The sequence below is a fragment of the Poecile atricapillus genome, chromosome 2 (genome assembly GCF_030490865.1).
Source record: "Poecile atricapillus isolate bPoeAtr1 chromosome 2, bPoeAtr1.hap1, whole genome shotgun sequence".
Lineage (NCBI taxonomy): Eukaryota > Metazoa > Chordata > Aves > Passeriformes > Paridae > Poecile > Poecile atricapillus.
Window position 1 is genome coordinate 99294798 of NC_081250.1, and position 22537 is coordinate 99317334.

A 22537-nucleotide genomic window follows, 5' to 3' on the forward strand; every position below is an offset into this window, starting at 1 on the left:
TTCTGGTTTGCTCTACCTCAATCTATACAGAGCTGATGTCAGATCATGAATAAATAGTAAGAAGTAACCATTCTCACTAAATATCAGCTCTCACCAAATATTCCTGCTTCTTGAAACAAGCAAACAAAAAAGCAAGCAGAACACAAAGCATGATAAAATATGTAGAAGATATGAAAATTTGATCTTAGTTAATTTAAATTCCCTTACTCAAACCTAACATCAAGATTTAGACAAATCAAGCTTTGTCTAGCAAAACATGCTTGAGGTAAGAGTAGCAGAAATATCTGTCAGCTTGTTTTTGGTATATAATTTCATAAATAATTAAATTATGTGTACTAGGAACACAGTATTGTCAAAGAACCTTAAGCTGCATAACATAATGATGTTTGCTTTATTCGAGAAGAAAATATTAGCTGAACTCTCCACTTCTTAAAGCTAAAACTGTATATAAGTTGATGAACTGTGTTCATTTCTAGCCTGATACAGAAATTGTGTTACTTCTACTAAAGTTGTTAGGATGAGACAATCCTGAAGTTGTCAGGAAATCATCCTCAAAAGACTCACAAGTGATTCTGAATAATCTTACAAAAACTCCATCTGCTCAGATAATTTATGTCGTACTTTCCTATAGAGAACAAGTCTTTCTGACTCTGTCAGGATGAACATGATGGGTGGACAGTTTTTCTGTGTTACTTGAACCCCATCCAATCCAAGTTTTAAAGCCTGTGATATTGGTGGGGGTTGCGTTTATTCAGTAGAAGTCAATTTGACCTTGACATCTAGATGTAAATATAGTAAACAGGGATTCGGTGTTAGCCAAGGCACCAGACTCCACATCTGCATCAATCAGAACTGTTCCCTCTGCAGATCATGGTTTCATCATGTTGTTTTACAGCATTACCCATGTAAAGAGTCACATTTCCCCATTTGCCATCTCTCATGTTCTGCCCAGGAAATTCCTGAATATCTGACTAAGATCTTCATAGCTGGCTGTCATTTATTATAAAAAAGGTACAATATATGTTATGGAAAGAGATCTTTTCTTGGCATGGGTGGCTTGGAGCATTTTTAGTTTTATCATTAACAGGACACATTATGTCTGAAAAAATATCATTATTATTTTTTTTTTTACATTTACGACTTCTCAGAAATCTTCTTGGCCAGGAGCTACACCTGATGTAGCACTAGACTCTAAATTATCCCACCATAGACGTGTCTTCCATAATAATTACTGAAGTGTTACTGGAAGACACAGTTTTGGTTTTTTTTTTCACCAAATATCCTTTTTTTTTTTTTATGGCACAATGAATATTTGAATTATTGCTCAAAATTTCCTAAATTGACTTAAAAGTTGATGTCTATAAAAAATTATAACCTGTTATATAATTGTTATACAATATTTTTAGGGGAGTTTTGTGGGGATTTTTTTGGTTTGGTTTTGGTTTTGGTTTTGGGTTTTAGGCTTTTTTAAAATTATATTATTTTCATTATATTTTTCATTTGAATATAGAGCCCCAACACTAACTAGCAAATAAAATTCAATTTTCACAGGGTATTATAAGAAAAGAAAATACATTTATTTAATGTCTCTTAAAGTAGGTAAGGAGATAAACCAATATCTTGACTATGTGTTTTTATTTCTCGCGTGAAGATTTTATGATTCTTGAAACTAAATTATTTGGTGGAAAAAAAATGTCCAGAGGGCAAACCCCAGACTATAAAAACTCTCTTCTTTGACTAACTTTTGTGACTGCTCTAAACTGACCACTTTTTTCCCTGACTAATCTCTAAACAGAGGGCATATCCCTTTCACTTGCAAAGGCTCTCACACAAAATGAATTACCTTCCCACCACCCTGGTTACTTGCCAAGGAGTACTTTATTTTTCCACTAGGAAGAAGAAAATCAGCTTGTATTTTTCTTGCTAGAGCCTTCTGCATTTTAATTCTGGACTCTGAATGAACATCAGAGAGGCTTTATGATGTTTCGCACAAAAGTGCCTGTGTTCATAGTTTTACTCAAGGCACCCAAAATAGCATGCAGTAAGCAGTGTCATACTGTGAGTTTCCAAAAGTAAAAGCAGAACTGACTTGTACTGGCAGGAAGCTGTAAGTCCTAGAGCTTTCTGAGGATCTGTGGAGTAAAACAGAACTGCTTGCTTCTCTACATCCCATGTTTCATGCAACTTTTGCGATATCCATTCCTTTATGCCTAGAAGGCCCATAAGTCACACAGGTAAGAGATCTCTATTTTTTTTATTTTTATTATTTTTCATATTCTAAAATCAAACTTAAAACATTTATCTGAGTGCATCCAGTGCAAAAGCCACAAAAGGCAGTGACAAACCCAGAAGTCAGTTAAAACATTTAGAAAGAGAATCTGCTTTGTTGTTTAGTCAGTCAACTGTCTAACTTCTATATCTGTGACATTTCAAATTTCTAAATTGTATTTAGAATATTCCCCCAGAGGGAATATTCACTATGCTTGATTTGTGTTCAACTTGAACATTAAAATCTTCATGCTGACTTTCAATCCATTTTTGCAAGACCCCCAGCTCTGTCACAATACTTGTGACTGCTTCAGCTTTACTTATGCAAGTGATTGTCATGAATGTGTGCTTACAGTTCCTGAGGGTGACATCAAGAGTGAAAATTTTCTTGTTTTAAAGGAACAGTAGGAAATAGTCCCTGTCTTGTTACTCTTTACTGCAACAGAAATCATATCTTTTCTTATTTTCATTCACATTTCTATTCCCATTTCTCTTTATAATCCCCCAACTAGTAACTGCATGCAAAGTCTTTCAGACCACAGAAAATGTGTGCCTCTACTTTTGTCAGGTCTCAAGTGTGAAATGGCAATTTCTTAATAAATGAGTTTTCAAAGAACAGTGAACAATATACGTTGAAAAATTATTTGTATTGCATGTTTCTTTTGTAACACTTCTATTAGAAGGTATAGATACAATCTATTTTTGAAGCTCAGATTCTTCAAGTAGACTGTAGCCAAAAAACATCCAGTAGAATATAGCCCAGAGATATTTAATAGTTGTTGGTTGTTATTAAAATACTGAGTGTCTTTCAACTCGCTTGTTTCTGCAAATTGTTTTGCTATGAAACTGGTGGGAATTACATAATTTTGGATTATAACATTGTTTTTTAATAGACTGTTACTTAGAATCACTTGTGGTTGCAAAAGCACTCCAGATAAACTATTTTTATTTTATACCTGGATAAATTTGCACTAAGGTGCAAAAATTGATCAGTGCACTCGTTTTTAGGAGTTATAAAGATACATTTCAATGTTCAACATTTTTCTGTTGGAAGTGTTGAACCAAGCACTTACCTAAAATGAATATAGGCCTGTGAGTAGAGTTCAGACTTTCTGCATTTTTACAGAATAAAAAATGCCTCAGTGAAAGAGCTAGAGAAAATCTATTCTTGGAATTGTTTTTAGGTAATGGAGAGAGGATGAAAGAGGGCCCTGTTCACAAAATACTCTAAGAAAAGTAGTTTCAAATTGAAGAACAAAGTCACAAATCTACTATGGAAAGCCACACATATTTAGAAGCAAAATGTAGCTACTTTTACCTAGTGTAAGGTAATTTGTGAAATTATAATGCACACTACATTCAAAACTGAAATGTGTATAGTATCTTAACAATGAAGTCTATATACTTCTTTCATGTTTCAGAATGTTTTACAATTACTGATATGAAGTAATTTTCAGACAATATCAGTACATATTGAAATAAGAAAACAATGTTATATACTATACAGGCATATTTTAATGATGTCTGTGGTTAAAGCTACTTGTTGCTTTTCATTGTTACTCTTTCATTTATTTGCTTTGACACTTTATGATTCTTTTGGGTGAAATTTCTATTGTGTAGCCTTTGCATCACATTTTCTAAAAATATACTTGGATTCTTGATTAGTTAATCAGGAAGATTTGGGTATTTCTTAAATGAGTTAAATTTATACAGTAATTGTGCCAACAGATCTAAAAACACAATAGATAATACTGAATTAAAATATTACATCCTTTCTAGGTGAAAACCATTATTTTTCTTTTACTTTGTAAGCCACACAAAGTTTTGGTTTCTACCACAGGCATATAGATAGGTTCCACCACAGTCCCTTAACTTATTTCTATTTCAACTGTGTTCCGACCCCTTTGATGCTAAAGAGAGTGAGGTGTAACACAACGCTTTTCTTGTTATTATCCTTCCAATTTTCTTTATCCAACAACATATTTGTTTCTGAAAATGGGTAAATTAAAAGGCCAGTGTGTCTATGGTCATCTCAGCTATCCTGTTTTTCCTGGATCCATTGCAGACCCTGTCAAGTAGACCGTGCACGGCTCCGTTACAAAGGAAGTTGATGTGGATCAAGACCACGTGAGACAGACCAGGGACCATAATTCTGATTTGGATACACACGTCAAGGTCTCTTTTTCTCATGTGCATTGCCCTTAGCACAAAAGAAATTGCAGTTGCTGCTGCTAACAAGATGTAGCTGTTAACAATATTTGCAAAAGAACATTTCTCCCAGGCTTTCTATTCGGGACACAAACATAGTGAAGTCCTTGCCGGAGGAAGGTGGTATTAAACTAGTATCTATCAGTCTCAGGCCACTGACCTAACTGTTAAAGCAAACTCCTTTTGAGACAACATAATTAAGGAAAAAGGGATATTTAATTACCATAAAAATAGAAAAAAAAAGAGAGTAAAACCTCAGTAAAAGACTTTGTATCTGCAAATACAGTACTTGAAATAAAAATATGATACCTGAAGATTGATAAGAGTATCTTGAGGGAGAACTCTAACACATGTATTCTGATACAATGTTAAGTTTATGCAGGGAAAACTCTTTTTTGCATTGGCACTGTATATATATTTTATAGCTAGTGAATGACAGTTGTTGCAACCTAAAAATGGTTAGCTAAACATTAGAGGAAGTGTAAGATGTTATTTAACATTTTACTTTTTACACATAATTTTGACACCTTGGAAGTCAAAAGACATCCTAGTAGAATAAATTATAAAATGTAAGTAACAAAAAGATAACTGAATTGTTTGACTGAATACTTACTATCTTTAAGTATTTATTGTGATTAAAATCTAACCAAGTCTGCAAAGCATGTCTGCAAAATTTCTCAGCATTTTACAGATTTTTTTAGACAGTGTTAAATAAAACATAAAATTAACGTTCTTGAAGTTTTATTTTGCTTAAAAATTTTCTGGTTTTGTTTCTGGGTTTACAAGTATATTATGCAATAATAGATATTACTATTATATTAAAAAAATATTTCAAATGCTCTGTGCATATTGTCATGCAGCACAAAGAAGGTTTGAGGTTTTCGTTGTCAGCATTTGGATGGTGCAGTCAAAATGATTAGTTTTCTTTAACTACCAAGAGTATAAAAATTAAAAGGGTTTTAAAGAGACAATGCTTGTCAAATGGTAAAGGCACTGTGGTTACACACTCCATTCCTTGTAGAGAACCTTTTCAGAATGGTGAATAGGACACCTAGGGCATACAGAGAATATTAAACTCCTGTGATTCATAAATTTAGGTAGGATAATGCAATCTGTCAAAACTGCTTAGGAAAAAAGAGAGGATCAAAAAGCTTTGAAAATAAAGCTATATTTATTTACCATCTCTTTAACAATTTTAAATTGTTAAATGAGATCTATATATCCCAAGCAGAATTTATCAGGAGATGGAACAAAGATCTATATCTGATCTTGCTTTGCAAAGAGATTTTGATTCACTGGATGTGGTCACAAGTGAACAGAACTCACTTCCTTGGAGTTGTACCCACTCCATGGGTAAGACTAAACATGGGATCCAAAATCAAAAGAGATATGACTCCTTGTTAAATCATTTTTCTGTGATTTCCTGAGGATTTGAAGCACTCTGAAAATTTCAAGAAATCTGCCAACAAACTTCATAAACAAAATCATAACACACCAGCTTGAAAGAATTTATATCATCCAAAATACTCTAAATCTGAATATTTTTTAGACATTTACTGAAAATAGCCATACAACAGACATGCTGTTACACAAGCCCATGCTCTGAGTTACATGTTGGCATCAGCTCATACATGCAAACTGCTTGAGAAGCTCCCTAGTGCCTTGATGTATTGTCATGTATTTTTGAGGACATGGAAAGAAACGAAAGTTAAAAGCAGTCCTAACTTTGCTTGATCTTTTGCCCTTTTATCCATGACATTTGAAGCAATATGAAATGAGATTTCTTTTCTAAATGGAGTGAATTCTTTCTCTCTTTCATACTTTGGGTGAAAAACACAAAAAGAGATCATTGTCCAAGGGTCGATGAGCCATAACAATTTGTCACACTCAAGAAGTCATTTCCAGGCACTTCAGCATCCCATGGATCCTGCAGAAAACATCAGGAATATAAAAGAGAGGAGGGCATGTGCCAACATAATGCAAACTATAAACCTTCCATCTTTGCTAACAAATTAGAAAACAGTGCTCCTTTCACTTACTGCCCAGTTCAACCGCTGATTTCTCACTCTCTCCATGAGATGCAGATAGTTGTTGGGGAACATTAAGGGCACTGCTGGCGCTGTTTTTATGTACCACTGTGATGTATATTGACTAGGCCAAAATTTACCCTTAACAGTAATTCCCAGTAGTAGAAGAGCTAGAATGATTTATGCTACTTTATATCTCATGAGATACTCCTGGAAAATAAAATGATGTTTCCAGACAAATTAAGACGACAACTAGTCTTACAGAACGAAAATGTGGTAAGTGTATTGGTTTTCCCCTAACATCAAATTTAACACATAAATTGAATTGGTTTCAAATGCCAGGTTATTAGATAGCTGACATACATGGCTATTTCCATAAAAGACTGACCCAGAAAATGTATAAATAGCATTTGGAAATGTCACAGAGAGATAAACTGTGATGATTGCTTGGCTTTTCATATGCACTCTTTCAGGGGTGTGCAAATGTTACAAAATTAGACCAATTTTCTGGTGCCTCACATGTCATTTCCTTCTACTCAATTCTTTATCTCACCTATTTTGTTAAGCGATCATATTATTGAAAAAGTTTTTTCCACTTAAAGATAACAGGAAAACAGAGCCTGGACACAAAGACTGCCACAGCATAAGGCAAATTTGACAGTGTGCAGAATAAATGGGCTCAGTTACATTGAGCCTGAACATTTTAATCAGGGCTATATGAAATTTTATGTGTGACGCTATCCCTCTGGCCTGCAGCCTGCAGCAGTGGCAGTGACACTGCCCTCCAGGAGGAAGTTCAGACAGGTCAACAGAGCAGTCTGCACCACGTGGTGCACAGCATTGGATGGGTGTCTCTGATTCCCTCTTTGAGTGCTCCCACATGTACACAGAGAGTTCTCCTCACATACTCTGGGCTCCCTCCCCCATGTAACTCTCTGAGCAACCCCTGCCTCAGCGGCTATTGGTCCCAGTGGTGGATATCTGGCAGGGATTCCCCGTTCAAACACTCAGCACTCTGCACCAGCCCATGACTATGGCTCTAGCTGGGCTTTTTGGAGCTTTTCTCCTCTGCTGGCAGCTCCTGCACAGCTGCACCACAAACTGCTTACAGTGGGAACCCAAGACACCCTCAGGTGACAGTCCCAGACTGGATCATGAAACATCCTCACTTGATAGGCAGAGCTAGCTAGTTCCACCACCACCACCTGAAGGACCCAGACATGTAACTGAGTGCTCTTAGCAGCACATCACTAACAAAAAACCCAAGTTTCTATTACACCAAGTCCTTAAAGACCAAACTTAAGAATTAATTAACCTAACCTCCCAAATAATTAAATATTAAAAAAAGAGAAAATATTCTCAGTAGATAATATTGCTTATTTTCCCCAAAATGAAATGATTTTATGAGAAGAGAAAAAAATTTAAAGCAAGAACTTACTCCCAAATGTAGTGTCTACAAGCACGGTATTTTTGCACACATGAAACATTCAAAAAAACTCTGAAATATAAATTTATATTCACATTTGCCATCTATATTACACAAACTGCAAAAATAAATAATTCAGAGAAGTGAATAACTGTTAAGTTGTCATAAATAATGTATTTTTTTCTTTTTTCTCCATTGGGTTTTGTAGTGTAGTTTGCCTGTTTATTCCTCTTTTCTTTATTTTTTTTTTTTCCTGATAGATAGCCTCTTCAGAATAATAGCTGATTTCCAAGTGGAGAAATACTGCTTAAGTCTGAGCTACTACAATCTGATTCAGCCCATTTTGTTTCAAATGAAAACTAGACAGCACAGCAAAAACTGTTGCATCATAAAAATGATAGAGTGTATTCCTGAGTATTACTAATCATAAATGTCAAAGGAAGTAAAAAGCACACTATTTCAGTAGGATATCTGAAGATAAACTCTCTTGGAACAATTTCAGTGGCCTTCCACTGGCAGCCGCCTTAGATTTCTAGGAATTCATAATTGTTTCACGTAGCCTTTATTTTTTTATGTCTGGCTATGTCAGAGCAATGTTCACTATACCCAAACCAAGGAAATGAGGTGATTCTATGGGCAGATATAGCAGAACCTATTGGAGAATTAATTAATTTCAGTGAAAGACTGAATTCATGGAATTCATGCATGGAAAACGAGATAATTTAAATGTATGTGTGACAAAATCACTATAAAGTGATGTAATAAAACTTTGTTTTGTTTTGATGTTTTCTCATATCCAAACAAGATATGTTTGTTTTTTTCTTTCTACATGACATAGTAGCTAGGATCTATATGTTATTATGAGACCATAATACTATGATCATATTGATCATAGATCTTAGTAATCATATAGAGCAAAAAAATTCTGGAAATCAGCTGCATTAAGCAGGGATTAAAATATGCGAGAAAAAGTTTTTTAAAGTTTTTTGTTTATTTTGTTTTTATTACTCTGGGAAAAAAGAAGAAATATCAACTTCTTTGGACAACATGATTCTTTTCATTCAATCTAGAAAAAAAATTGTTTAGATAAAAAGGACTTATATTATAATTCAAAGCAGTTTGTACCAAGATGATAAACAGCATATTTGTTAAGATTTTTAAACATTATTTTAAACTAGTTAATCTATGAAACAACTTTGTTCTGGTCTAATTTCCCTTACTGTAATCATCTTTCTCTACCTGAAATGAAAACATTCTTAATAGAGGAACATGTGACCTGCCTGTAGGCATCTTTAAGTAATTTATTACCTTAGGTTAATTGCCAAGATTCTCTCTGGACAGAAAGGTGGTGTTGTAGACTCCAAATGCTGCTTACCTTTCTTACAATGCTGTAAAGCACATAAACTTTTTCCATTGACTGTTTAGGGAGGCTGCATAAGACATTACCCTAAGTTTTAATTTTCAGGTGTTTAAATTAATAAATGACATTTCAAGAAAGCATGGGAGCCTCAGGCTCTGTATTATTAAAAAGCAAAAATGTTTCCTATGCCATAAAAAGTAAACACTCACATTAAAAAGGCTAGATAAACTCTTAAGTTATTACCAGGCCTATAATATCTATAAGTTCACAATAAACACTGCACTATTTAATCTTGTAGTCACTATTTTTCCATAAAAGAACTTTATTCTATATTATGTTCCATTCTTCTGGAAATAGAATTAATTTTATACCTCATTTAGCCGCTGTGTTTAGCAGACAATGATTATAGGAGAAGAAACTATTTATACAAAAAATACTAATAAAGGTAAATAATAAAATAATAAAAAGGTAACAAGGAAAGCCAAAAAGAGGGGAAAAAAAGCAAAATTAGACATTTTAGCCAAGGCCCTGCTAGGCCTTGTTAAAATGACAGTGGGTATACTGAGGAGAAGCATGGGATGTTTTTTACTTGGCAGAAACTGTGAATAAGTTTGATTTAACTGAGGCTGAGAGGCTGCAAATTGATTTCTTGATTCATTTAGGACACAGTCAGGGGCAGCATATAGAAAACCCTGGAGAGAAGAGGACAAGCATTATTGTTTCCTTCCTTAATAGGTGTAAAAGGTTGGAACTCTGTCAAGTGGCAGCAAGTTCATCTGTGTGAAACACCCTGCAAGGTATTTGCCCATCAGACACATCGATTGCTTGATGCGAGGCTGAACCATGGGTGACAGCCTCAGCAGCCGCGGGTGGCTCGCTGCCTCCCAGAGCTGGGGGAAGGAGATAACCGGGGATAACCGGGGATAACCGGGGATAACCGGGGATAACCGGGATGCTGAGCCAGCCCAGCCCTACTGCCAGTCACACCGCCGAGCTCGGGCGCTCAGCCCACAGCCGCGCAGCTGACAAGCCACAGCGGAGGGGGTTATCAGTCACTGCCTGCTCTGGCTTGCCCAGGGCTGCTTCGTGAACTTAAGAATCAGTTAAAGATTAGTTTTAAATTACTTCACAATTAGTGAAAACTCAGGGTTTTTTTTTTAAAAAAAAAATCAAATTTAAATTCATATATTCTCACATCTCTCTCTCAAGGGAGGAAATGAATTTGAAGAAAACAAGTTTTGAAAAACTGAGATGCTAAACTACATGCTTTCCACACAGCAAACCCACAATTTTTATTTTTAAATTCCAAGATATTTATAAAAAATGGTCATAAAATACCATTGAAACAATTTTCTCTATTAAATGTATTAATTAATGTATCTGGCACTGAAGACACAAACCCTTAAAGACTTTAGGAGGGCATACCTCAATAGTAATTTTTTTAGGAATTCAGGTCTACCCCAGTAAGCAGCTAGTTATTGATATATAATAATAGTTTACTACTATTTACCATTTTAAAAAAACTTACATATATATGTATAAAAGATAAACAAATTGATAGCATTTCTGTTAAATCACATACAAGCTCCCCAGTTTGCAAACATAAATTAGAGTTGGTTTTGGTCATTTGAAGGGCTACAACCTGTATGTACAGAAATAATCCACCAGTGATGCTAATGCTGTGTTAAAAAACATCCCTTCTAGTGTTAGAAGCTATTTTCTACTTTGGACTTCTGAACTACTTTTAAAATTTAGAATATTTCTGTATAGATGTTTATATGTTCATGTTTTGTTTTTCAATAGTCATAACGCACTCTAACTCTTCCATTTCTATAACTGTGATAAAGAGAACAGGTCACAATTACAGCAGGGGAATTTTTTTGCATGGTTTCAGATGGGTTTACCATTTTCTGATAGCAGTATACACAAGAACTCTATATAACTATAGAGTTCAATTTATTTAATTGAATTCAACCTAACAGTAAACACAACCTATAGAATTCAATTTATTCCATTGAATTCACCCCAGTCAAAAGCCTCCTTCTATAAAGAAAGAGAAAATCAGGAAGGATCTTAGTTATCAGATGGATACAGGACTTCAAGTACATCCTATTTTGTGATATTTGTATTTCACTTAGGAAAATGTGGTAAAGCAATAAAAAATATATTACCTTGAAATAATAATTTTCTTTCAGTTCTTTTGATCCCTCTGCTTCCTCAGCAGAAGTAAATCCCATGGTTTTGGTGATATTCTACAGGCATTCTAAAGAGGAATGAGTGTTTGGATTTATATGCAGTGATATTGGAAGTAGTACTTAGACCTGATATTAAAATGCTCAACAAACTCAACAATGTACAAGAAAAAGTTCTGTGACAAGAGATTAGCCTTAGCCTTCAAAAAAAAGCATCTTTGCAAAGAAGTTGAAACCATAAAACACGCTGTAAGCATGACAGTCACTCTTCTACCTTATCAGGAATTTTCTTCCTTCAAACCTACTCTCCTATTGTACAAGTAGTAAATATCCTGGCAAGGGAAAAAAAAAAAAAAAAAAAAAGCTTTTTAGTTTGTTTGCTGTTTTTTTCTTATAGTTTGTTCAACTCACAACATAAATTTTTCCATTCAAAGAACAAGAGGGGCTGACCGGGTGTAAGAAGCAAAATACCTGGTGTAAGAAGACAGGGTAAAGGCAGACTACTGAAAACAGTTGTTTAAGTATAAGGTATAAACTACAAACTATTCTTTAAGAAGATGGCAGAAGAGCAACATAGTCCTCTGATGGGATAAAAAGGGAGCTCTTAAAATTTGTTTATCATTAAGCACAATTCCCCCCTGAATTCCCAGTCTAGAAAAATATTCTACTGAGAGCCAGTGGAAGTGCTCTTCAAGGTGAAGTGCTTTCATTACAGATGAATTATGTGCCCTGTGTGTTGAATCAGTTGCTGTTTCCACAAAGATTATGAATCCAAATAGACTGTACTGCAAGAATCCTGATAATAGATCATATTTTACTTTAAAGCTGCCTTTTCACAAAGCCTACTTGGTCTCTACTTGATCCTAGCTGCAAATAGTTCAGCATCCACTTTGCTCTCAGTATTTGAAAAAAAAAATCAAGTGGTGTGATCCACACATAAGAATGCCCACCCTTTTTTTCTCTTTATATGAGTTAGCTGGATTTTTATGAGATATTTTTTTCCTTATTTTATTTCACAGAGAAAGCTAATCCATTGAAAAATTTTAGATAATGTTATTAACTTGGAGATTTTCAACTTTGAAACAGCTCAGAGTTCAATCATTTGCTCAAGGGAAAATGTTTTGTTCAATCATATTTCAATTTTAAGCTGTAGCACTTCCATATAAACTTATTTTAAATATTGTTGTAATTTTAAATTTTAAATTATTGCTGTATTTTAAATATTTGCATTCTGTAAAACTCATTGGATATCAAGTGAAGGAAATGGCAAGATGTCCCAAAAGACAAGTTCAGATCATCTAAAATCCTTTATCTATTCCCTACTCTAGCTGGCATGTTACCTCTTTTCTCTTGGAGGTTGTGTGTGAATGCATCATACATTTGTCTCTTTTAGTTTTACCTAATCCTTCTTTACACTGTTTCAGTAACGGGTAGAATCAACACACTAGATTTATTCATTACTCTACAGAGAAGAGCTTATTTTAATGTTCTACTAAGAAAACTTGAAACCCTTGTATTTATTTGTTAGGAAAATGACACTTTCTATCCAGCGGGGATTTTTGGTTTTGTTTTCACATTGCTATGCTGGCTCTCTTAGCATGGATAATGGCCCTGGCCCCTTCCCAAAGAGGAGGATTTCTGTGCTGTGTTTAAGATTTCATAGCACCATGCCAATTCCCTGTCCCTGTTTCTGCTCCTTTGATACTGCACAGAGAAGGTGAAATAGTACAATAACATAATCAGCATTAGAGATGTATATTTGGACTCATATTTCAGTTTAGGGGCAAGGAGGTCACAAAAGTAATTTGAAGGAAAATGAGACTGAAAATGTACAGAATTTACTTTCCTGGCTGACAGGAATTGGCAGTAACAGCAAGAACTCAGGACTAAAATATTGTTATTGCCCTTTTGTTTACATATTTCTGTGTAGCAAAATTGTGAGAGCAGGGAGTAATCCCAGTTTATCTCCACTTGAATTTTCAGCCAGTTTTCTAGATACCTTAACCTGGTTTTTGGAGAAACAAAGCCCTAGTGAAATTATGAAGCACTACTAAATGAAGTTTCAACCCAAATTAAGCAAGCATATACCTATATTTTGCAAATACCCTCCATTCTTTACACTGGCATATATGATGGCCTTCGTGAAAGTAGTGAATCAGGTTCCTCAGTGACCTTCTAATTCTGAGTATCCAGAGGACAGATAATTTCATTAAAATTAATAATTACAGTGGAAGGCTGACTAGGCTGCAACACATACAACACAAAGTTCATATGCTCCCTAGCAGGATTTGAGAGTAAAAAAAAATACCAGAAATACATGACCAAAAGAAAACCGAAACCCATATATATATATATATATATACACACACACATATATATATAGGTAGATAGATATAGATATAGATATAGATATAGATATAGATATAGATATAGATATAGATATAGATATAGATATAGATATAGATATAGATATAGATATAGATATAGATATAGATATAGATATAGATTAGATAGATATAGATATAGATTAGATAGATATAGATTAGATAGATATAGATATAGATATAGGAAGTTCAGAATTAGAGGGCATTTTCTAATAAAAAGTATATTTTCTGTAAAAGACCCCTAAAAACTCAAGACTATGCTGAATAGGAGGTTGGAAAGAGGAGATGAGAGCAAACCTATCATTAAGGCAACTGCTATGGTATCTCACAGCTCATGAGAACTTCCTGAACAAAGCAAAACTTACCTAAAATCACAAAAACCGCCCAACCCTTCTGTTATCACATGGAGCAACAAAGAAATTTATGATAGTGGCATATCTACCTGGTCCCAGTTTTCTTTGATTACATGTAACAATTTCTTTTCATCTGTCTGAATAGTTTTTCATGTCCTGTTGCCTTCCATGCCATTTATCTATAGTTTACAAGTCATGAGCAGGAAACTACAAAAGGACCCAAAACACTGGAATGATAGCAGATAGTTGGAATGACACAAAATGTAAATACAAGTAGTAAGTCTGATTTCATGATAAGCTCCCATCCCAGAAGAAATGCAGATGTCAGTCTGCTCTGCAAATTAAACGTGCATGGAAAACTTTCAGGCTCAATTTCTTATTGAAATCTGGAAAATAAATTAAAATAAAAGAAAATAATAAAAAGAAACAACATAAAATACAATAAGCCTGTAGCGGTAATTCCCACATGAGCTGTCCTGTTTGCACTTGTGGGATTAAAAACTGATGTCCTCTGGAACTTCGTGGAAAAGACCTACAGAATTCATTAATTAAGGGAATTATATTATATAGAATTTGTTTTCTAAAACACTTGAAGTTATTGGTAGATTTCATGATTAAAATGTCTCTATATATTTACTAGTGCAATGTTCCCAAAGAACGTTTATTGTATTTATAGTTACCAATTCTATTTAGGCAAGTTGCAATGCAGCAGGCCTGGTTTATGATTTCAATCTACCCCATTGCCAAATGTGGCACAAAGCAGAAGGTGTGGGGAAGGAGAGCAAAATTAAACAGACAGAAAAAGAAAACTGTTATTGTTCTGTTAGTGGGTGATCTCAAATCAGTTCTAGGTAAAAGATTTTCAGTTTGTAATTAAGGAGCTGAGAAGTGGGAAATTGTCTGAAATCAGAAAATACATATAGTTTTTTTTTTCATTATTTTTGTCACATCCATCCTGCAAGAATCTGCCCCAAATATTGATTACACCACACTCTTAATCCAATATTATGTAATGCCCTTCAGTAAACCTTTCTGCCCATGAAAAACTTATGTGGTTCATAACACATTTCAGAATGTCTTTTTCAGACTTCTTCAGTTTTGCTGTTCCACATCTTGTTACCTCAGCACTGTTACTGCAAATTATATATGTGAACTGGGAACAAAAAGGATTGACACCCCATAGTTTTCACTAGATTGCAAAATTCCAAGTGTGACATCCTCTCTTTCTGTTAAATCCACATGGCCTTTATGGATCTTAACAGCTTGATTTGAAGGATTTTTTCAAAATAAATCCTTAGTGAGTGAATAGCATAACTCAGCCTCTTTTCACATGGAAAGAACTACTTTCACCATACTCTGATTTCTCTTCCTTTTCACTCCCTTTGGCTTTTTGATTGGCTTGCTACTCCACACACAAATACTTTTAAGACAGCATGGGGCAATAGAAGCCCATTTTTCACTAACTAAGGAACTGAGACTTATTTATTAAATATATATAATCCATTGACTTTATAGACCTAAATAATTTAAGCCCATTACTGTCTGCAGGATTTGAATTCTGTCTTATATAAACTAGGGAATTAAGTCTTTGTCCATTTAGTTACTATGGTAACTTCATGGACTTCCCAGTTACTGTTGGCTTGCAATGAATTAAAGTCAGAAACCCAGACAGACTCCTGAAAGAAGAGGAATTATGTGGATGAAGTTGCTTTTAAAAAATGAGGTATCCATAAAAACCTATCACAGTAATTTCTTTTGTAAGAACTTATTTTGCAGGGCAAATTATGATTTGGTGAATCATGGTGTCTCTGTAAGATCATGCATATTTATACATTTATATGCATTGAAATTTCCCAATTGGCTCCAAAGGAACCAAATAAAGCTCCATAGCCTAATGAAGGAAAGGAAAACTCTACAAAGCAGGAATGTTGATGTCCATGTCCAGGACCAAGAAGTGTCTTGAAAAGTATCCTCTCATTAATGAACTCTGAAGTACTATTTCTTCAATACTAATTTCCATGCACCACTGTGAAGGGATTTTCTTTAAAAGAAGTACCCAAAGGCTTGCACACCACTTTAAAAAAAATATATGTGTGCATCCATGAAGATGCCTTCTATCCCCTGTCTTGAGATTTTATTAAAACATTACTTCCCAGAGGAAGCTCCCCCTTGTGTCTCACAAATCTAGTAGTTAAAGCAGTAAGAGATGGGCATAATAATCAATGCTTTTTCTTCCTGCTCTTCTCTACAAGTTGCTGCTTGAATTTAAAGAAACATGCAAAAGTTACCAATAAAAATTAGTAAGTGTCATGTCACAAATAGTCCTGGTCATATTTTACCAATTTAACACCATACTTCTCTAATTTTTATAGACAAGTTTCCAAGGTGAAACATTGGTTATTGTATAGTCAATTCTGCTTAAGAAAATAAATACAGTATATATATATATATATATATATATATATATATATATATATATAAATAGTATTAAATTAATTGCATATAGTCAATTTTACCTGTAATACATTTTTAAATTTCATTTAGTTTGGTTTTGGTGGGTTTCACTTTTTTTTTTTTTTTTGCTTTGTTTTGTTTTGTTTTTAGTTTTTGGTGGTTTTTTTATGTTTACATTGTTACCTTTTTTAAAAAAAAAGTCTACATTATTATCTTGTTTCTTTAGCCAGAAATTTTTCTCAGAAATTAATTATACCTTTAATCATTCTTATCCTGGAGCTGTTAGCCTCTTTAAAGATGTATAATTTTTGAACAAATTGGCTATTTGTGACTTAGTTCAACTCCCGAGCCTTCTGCCTCCTGCTTGTCAATACATTTCTTCATGGCTCTTTGAAATCTTCTCACATTACTTCTGCTTTCCAAAAACTCTGCTCCTTTCTCGACTGCACAACTTCTTAGGAAGTACGTCTTGGGGCACTTCATTATCAAGGGCTCATAACAATTATTTCCATAGTTCCCTCAATAATTTCTCTTACCACTTTTTTTTTCTGGAGACACTTCTTTGACCATGCAGTGCACCACACTGGTGTTACAGCACCAGCACCACCCTTTGTTGGTTTCAATATTCTCTTGAAACAAATGAGAGTGCTTCATACTTAATAGAGTGCTCTGCTGATTTCTCCTATACACGTGTTTCTTTCATTGAATTTCAACAACTGACAAATATTTCAGATGAAAGGACACAAAACCATCCCATAAGTAATATTTTTGAGTAACTTCAATTGATCTATACTGGACATATCTATAGATTTTAGTTAAGTATGGTTTTTAAAGCTGAGGAGAAAACTGAAACATGCAAAGGATTTTCTCCTTTTTTCCAAAGCCCTGCTCAACAGAACTGTGTACTGACCAGGAGGGAAGTTGTCCTCTGAATATCTCCTGTGGACTGAAAATCCCCCAGCTCAGCACACTTGGTGCCCCTTTCTGATGCAGGCCTTACTTCATGTATAGCTCCTTTCTTTCCTAATGAAGTCTTGCATTTTAAACATCTGACTCTTCCAGTATCTCACTTCTTGTGACTTACTATTCAACATGATTCCTACCCTATTAAAATCTTACTAGACAGGAACTACTTTCCTTCTGTTTCTGCCTGTCTCTTCCACTTGTTTCTTGGCTTAAGAAGCTTCTTAAATTGAAAGAAAAAGTAGGTGATGAAATGTAAAAAATGTTGAGTCTGATTGTACATTTCAATACTCTGATAATACATAAAGTCCTGATGATACTTGCTCAGTTGGAAATACAAAAGCTAAAGCTACAAAGAACATAAGAGCTCTTGAAATTGGCAAAATTAACCTCTGAATGACACACAGATTTTGGCTCAACAATGTAATTTTTTACAATGGGCTCCTCTGAGGTAAAATATCAAAAGAAATCTGCACAGAGAGGTCTGTTTGAGAGGTAATATTGAGCAGAGAAGCAACTGAGGGTCACACAGGTAACAGGGGAAGAATGACACACAAAGATTACAAAGTGGGAAAAAATTGCAATAAATTGTTATTGCAAATGACCTACAGCAATGGGGACAGAACTGACAGGTGAATAGATAATTCATTAATCTGAGGTGCAAACAGAAAACGTTTTTAATGAAGAAAGGGGAAAAAAGTGGGGCGGAACATTCAGTGCCTCAGCTTCTCAGAGAGAAAGGAGTTTTCAATGTAGGCTAGAAAGAGGAAGAATCATGTTTTAGAATGGTAAAAAATGACTGAAAAAGGAAATAAATTAGTTGAAAGTCTAAAAAATCAGTACAAAAAATATGGAGAAAAAATCCCCAATATTTTTCCAGCTTCAAAGGTCTGGGTGTCTGGCTTTCCCCTAGTCCAGAACCTAAGTAATCTTGATAACTAACAATAACAATTAACTGAACTAACATCATCTGAATTTTGGGGGTTACTCTGATGTCTTTAACAATATTGAATTTTTAATCCAGTTTTCTATTGCTATCACACAAGATGTTTTTCTTTCCCCCTCTGAAACAAGATAAAACTTGAAAAATGGCCAGACGGTTAGGACCTGTGATAAAAGTGTGTTGAAAAGGCAGCATGTGTGGGTATTCAAGGCACTAAATTATATCAGGAATTTTTCAAAGGCGCTTTCCTACATAGATATCTTACAGCTTAACAACAGAGTGAAACCTGAACAAAGACTTTTCAAAAGCCAAATTTCAATACACATTCTAGTGATGTTTATGATTTCCTTATTGGTGGATTTTTAGTGAAAGGGAATTAATGATAATAATATCCAAAGACGTCGTACTTTGATTCATTGTAAGGGCTATGTTGAATGACAATGGAAGTATAAACAGCATTTCGCCCCCTCTTTATAGGAAGAACTGCATGTACCAAATAGCAGGTAAAAAGAGAAATTCTGTGGGTGAGCATCCAAGCAATGGGCAAAAATTTTGCTCTGAGATTGACTATGGACAGTGGAGTCCCAGATACTGTGCAACAATGCAAGATTTTATTTTTGCTTAACCTGATAGTACATCTTTGATGTTATGTCAGAGTGTAAGGATGTCAGAAAGATCTAAATTCACACATATGCTTTAAAAATGGCTTTTAAGTCAAGAATTTTTGGAGAATGTAATTTCAATAGCTAGAAACTTCCTTCCATTTTCATAATTTTCTTTATTTATGACTCTCATAAAATATTTCATTAAAAAACAAAAAAACACAGTTTGCAAGTCTCATGGGCTTTTGGATCATATCTGGAAAATTTTATTCCACGTCTCAAAACATGACAGAAAAGAAAAGAAATAATTTTTGAAAAAATTTGATATGGAATTGATTGTAAAACACCCTTTGTGTTGCCTGGATGACCTAATGCTCTGCTCCTCTACTGTTCTGAATAACTCAGTGCCTGAAAATTCTTACAATGTTTAATTGAATCAAATAAGAACCTAATTGAATTGAAATCTTTTTGATGTATGAGAGGTTAAAAAAGGAAAAGATACATTCTTGGTAGTAAAGTAGAACAGTGAAGTATTGAAACCAGAGGTAAGGCGGAGACAAGCCTATGATCATTGAGACCTAACCAAAACAGAAAGAGCTTATTCCATTGCAGGAGACAAGGGAGGATTCATCAAATGAGTACTATTTTAAGAGAATAAAAAGCCAAAGAAATATATAATATTTCTAGAAATTTTATCAGTTAGGTATTTTCTATCTCTATTTTTTACTATTCTGAAAAAAAAGCATACTCTTCAATGTGTTGTCCCTTTCAAAAACCAGGCAAATTCTAACCTTTTCTTGTCTGATACAACTGCAGACTCTCTGGGGCAGGTGCATTCTTTCGGCATTTTTCCAACTGACTTTCACAGTACACAGAGTTTTTCTGTTCATGAATTTAAATGATACCTTTAAATTGAATAACTGGATTACATATCAAAGCAGATTTTCTAGCTTAAAACAAAAACCCTACATACTGTTAAAAGTAATTGTTTCTTGCTCTATTTATCTAAAGTGTTTTATTAATAAACAGAGAAGCAAGCAAATTAATGAAACAATTTTAAAAATGGCCTTTTTTCTCTCATTATTGTTTTTTTAAGTAAAATTATGGTTTCCTTAACTGCTTGTAAGCGACTGTTTTATTCAATATTCATTTATTTTACAAACATGTCCTGGTAAGTTTTCTCAAATATAAGCATTAAAATCTGATTTCATTCTGGTTTTCCACTGACATACACTGAATGATTTCATTTCAGGGTGCTTCTGATTTTCTTCATCTTATGCAGAAAATTAACTCTAAAACCAAACCCAGAAGTTTAACAAAAGTCAAATTCTAGCAAAGAGCAACCTCTTAAATTAAATATCAAAGCATCTTTTTATCTCATGTTTGGAGGAATTAAATCTCCTCCAAAACCATGGAAAAGGTGAGTTCAATACACTGTTAGCTTTAATGTATGTAAAGAATAATTATAAATTAAAGAGATTAAAAGAACCTAAATCCTAAAGAGAGTTGTGGAGCATTTAGTGAAGTGTCATACTGAAAATCATTTGGCAAACAGATTCAAGTGTGAATCACAGAATGGGGTCCTTTACATCATTATGCTGACAAGTGGTTCTTCAGTACCGAGTGGTATCCTGCAGAGCCAAAAATGTTCCAGTAGGACTTGCCCAGTGAATCAAACATCTTGTAATTGGATTTGCTACTTGCCTACAATAAAAAGAAAATGCCAGAAGGCAAGAATTTCTGTTTTTACTGTGTGCATGTGTTAGTCTTTTTAATCACCAAAATATTTATGCTAAAATACATGGGTTTAGTCGCATTTTTCTATAGTGCAAACTATCTTAGAAATAAATAATAGTCCTAGTTAAGGAAATCTACAATGCTAACTAAATGCTTGCTTATTTTTACAGTAGACAGTGTGGTGTACCACAACTGCTAGTACTGGCATAACTGAATCTTTTAACATCTCAGCATCTGTTTACCAAATCGATTTTTATATCAGAATAAAATTGTTGAAGCTATTGAATAAATGCAGATAATGAACACAATTTTCATAAAGTTCTAAGGTAAGCTTTTAATTTTTTTCTTTAGCTAGGAAGCATCTGGACTGAAATAACACTTAGCTGTATGGCAGAAAGTGTGTGAAAAAGAAGAAAATATAATCATTAATTTACCAGTGTTTAGACAAGAGACAGATATTCCTCCTGCTTCATTTTTCTTCCCCACAAAGAAAGTAAAATAGGGATATCTCTCTTTCTTTTCTATGAAACTATTCATCAAATAACTTCATACCTCAGTTAATAACATGTGGAAAAGCTATGCTTCCAGAGGAGCACAAGATGCCACATCAACCAGGAGGCAATCTCAAAGGTTTAAAGTTTGCCTCTAGTGAAATCCACTTCATCTGTGCCTGTCTGTCAGTGTGATGTTCTCGGTGATAGCTGCTGGTACCTTTGGGGGAAGTCAGTAGACTCCAAATAAAACACTTAATTACTTTACTACTTTCTGATGTTGCAGATTTAGTTTTAAAATAATCTTAAAAACAGTAACACAAACACTCACAGAGGAAGTTTACAGATACATTGGCTTGCCTCTGGCTCAATCCCTATTCAGCATTTACCTTAATCAGCACTTCCAAATGTCACCTTTGTAAAGCAAAAGCTGTCTGACAGAGTTGTGCCCAAGAGAAGTTTAACCTTACACACACACACACTCTATTTTGTTGGTGGGAATGGTGTGGGTGACTTTCTACCTAGAGATTTTAGGATTGGGTGATCTTTTCCTGGTTCTTTCTAAGGCCTCAAAAAAATTGCAATGACAAGACGTGGGTCTCCTGCCTCGGGCAGGACTGAAATGTTTTAGGCTGTGCTTCCAGCTCTATGTTATATGGTTGATAACAGAGAGTGAAATAATGATTTTGTGTTTTAAAAATCATGTGTTTCAAAGATCCATGAGAATCTTTGGTCACAGGATCACAGCAGTGAGTGGCAGCAAGCCCATAAGCCAGACATAAGAATGCTGCACCACACACAGAAATATTGAGCTGGTCCCAGTTACATATATCTTCAGCACACTTACAGGTCGGCAATCAATTAATCAGTTCTAAAATTACTGGTGTATCAGAGTTGAAAAAGGCAAGAGACTGGTTACATCATCATGTATGCTCATGGCCATCAGGAAATAGGTTCTGTGAAGCCAGTTTTATATGCCAAAGTTCAAATGGAATAAAATACTACCAATAGTCACCAACACTAATTAATAAAAGAGTTGTTTCTCAATATTGGTTTACTCATGGCTATTGATGATTAATATAGGGCATTTTCCACTATGAGAAAATTGAAATATGAGAAAAAAGAAATG

At 34.4% G+C, this 22537-nt stretch overlaps 1 protein-coding gene across 1 annotated transcript in view; it reads left to right on the forward strand.

The window, feature by feature from the left end:
* Nucleotides 1-2143: 2143 nt before the first annotated feature.
* CDH19 (cadherin 19) overlaps nucleotides 2144-22537 on the forward strand; it is a 67898-nt gene continuing 47504 nt past the window's right edge. Inside the window, exon 1 of the mRNA XM_058831777.1 lies at nucleotides 2144-2234. The gene's annotated coding sequence lies outside the window, so the exon portion shown is untranslated. The remainder of the gene's footprint in view (nucleotides 2235-22537) is intronic.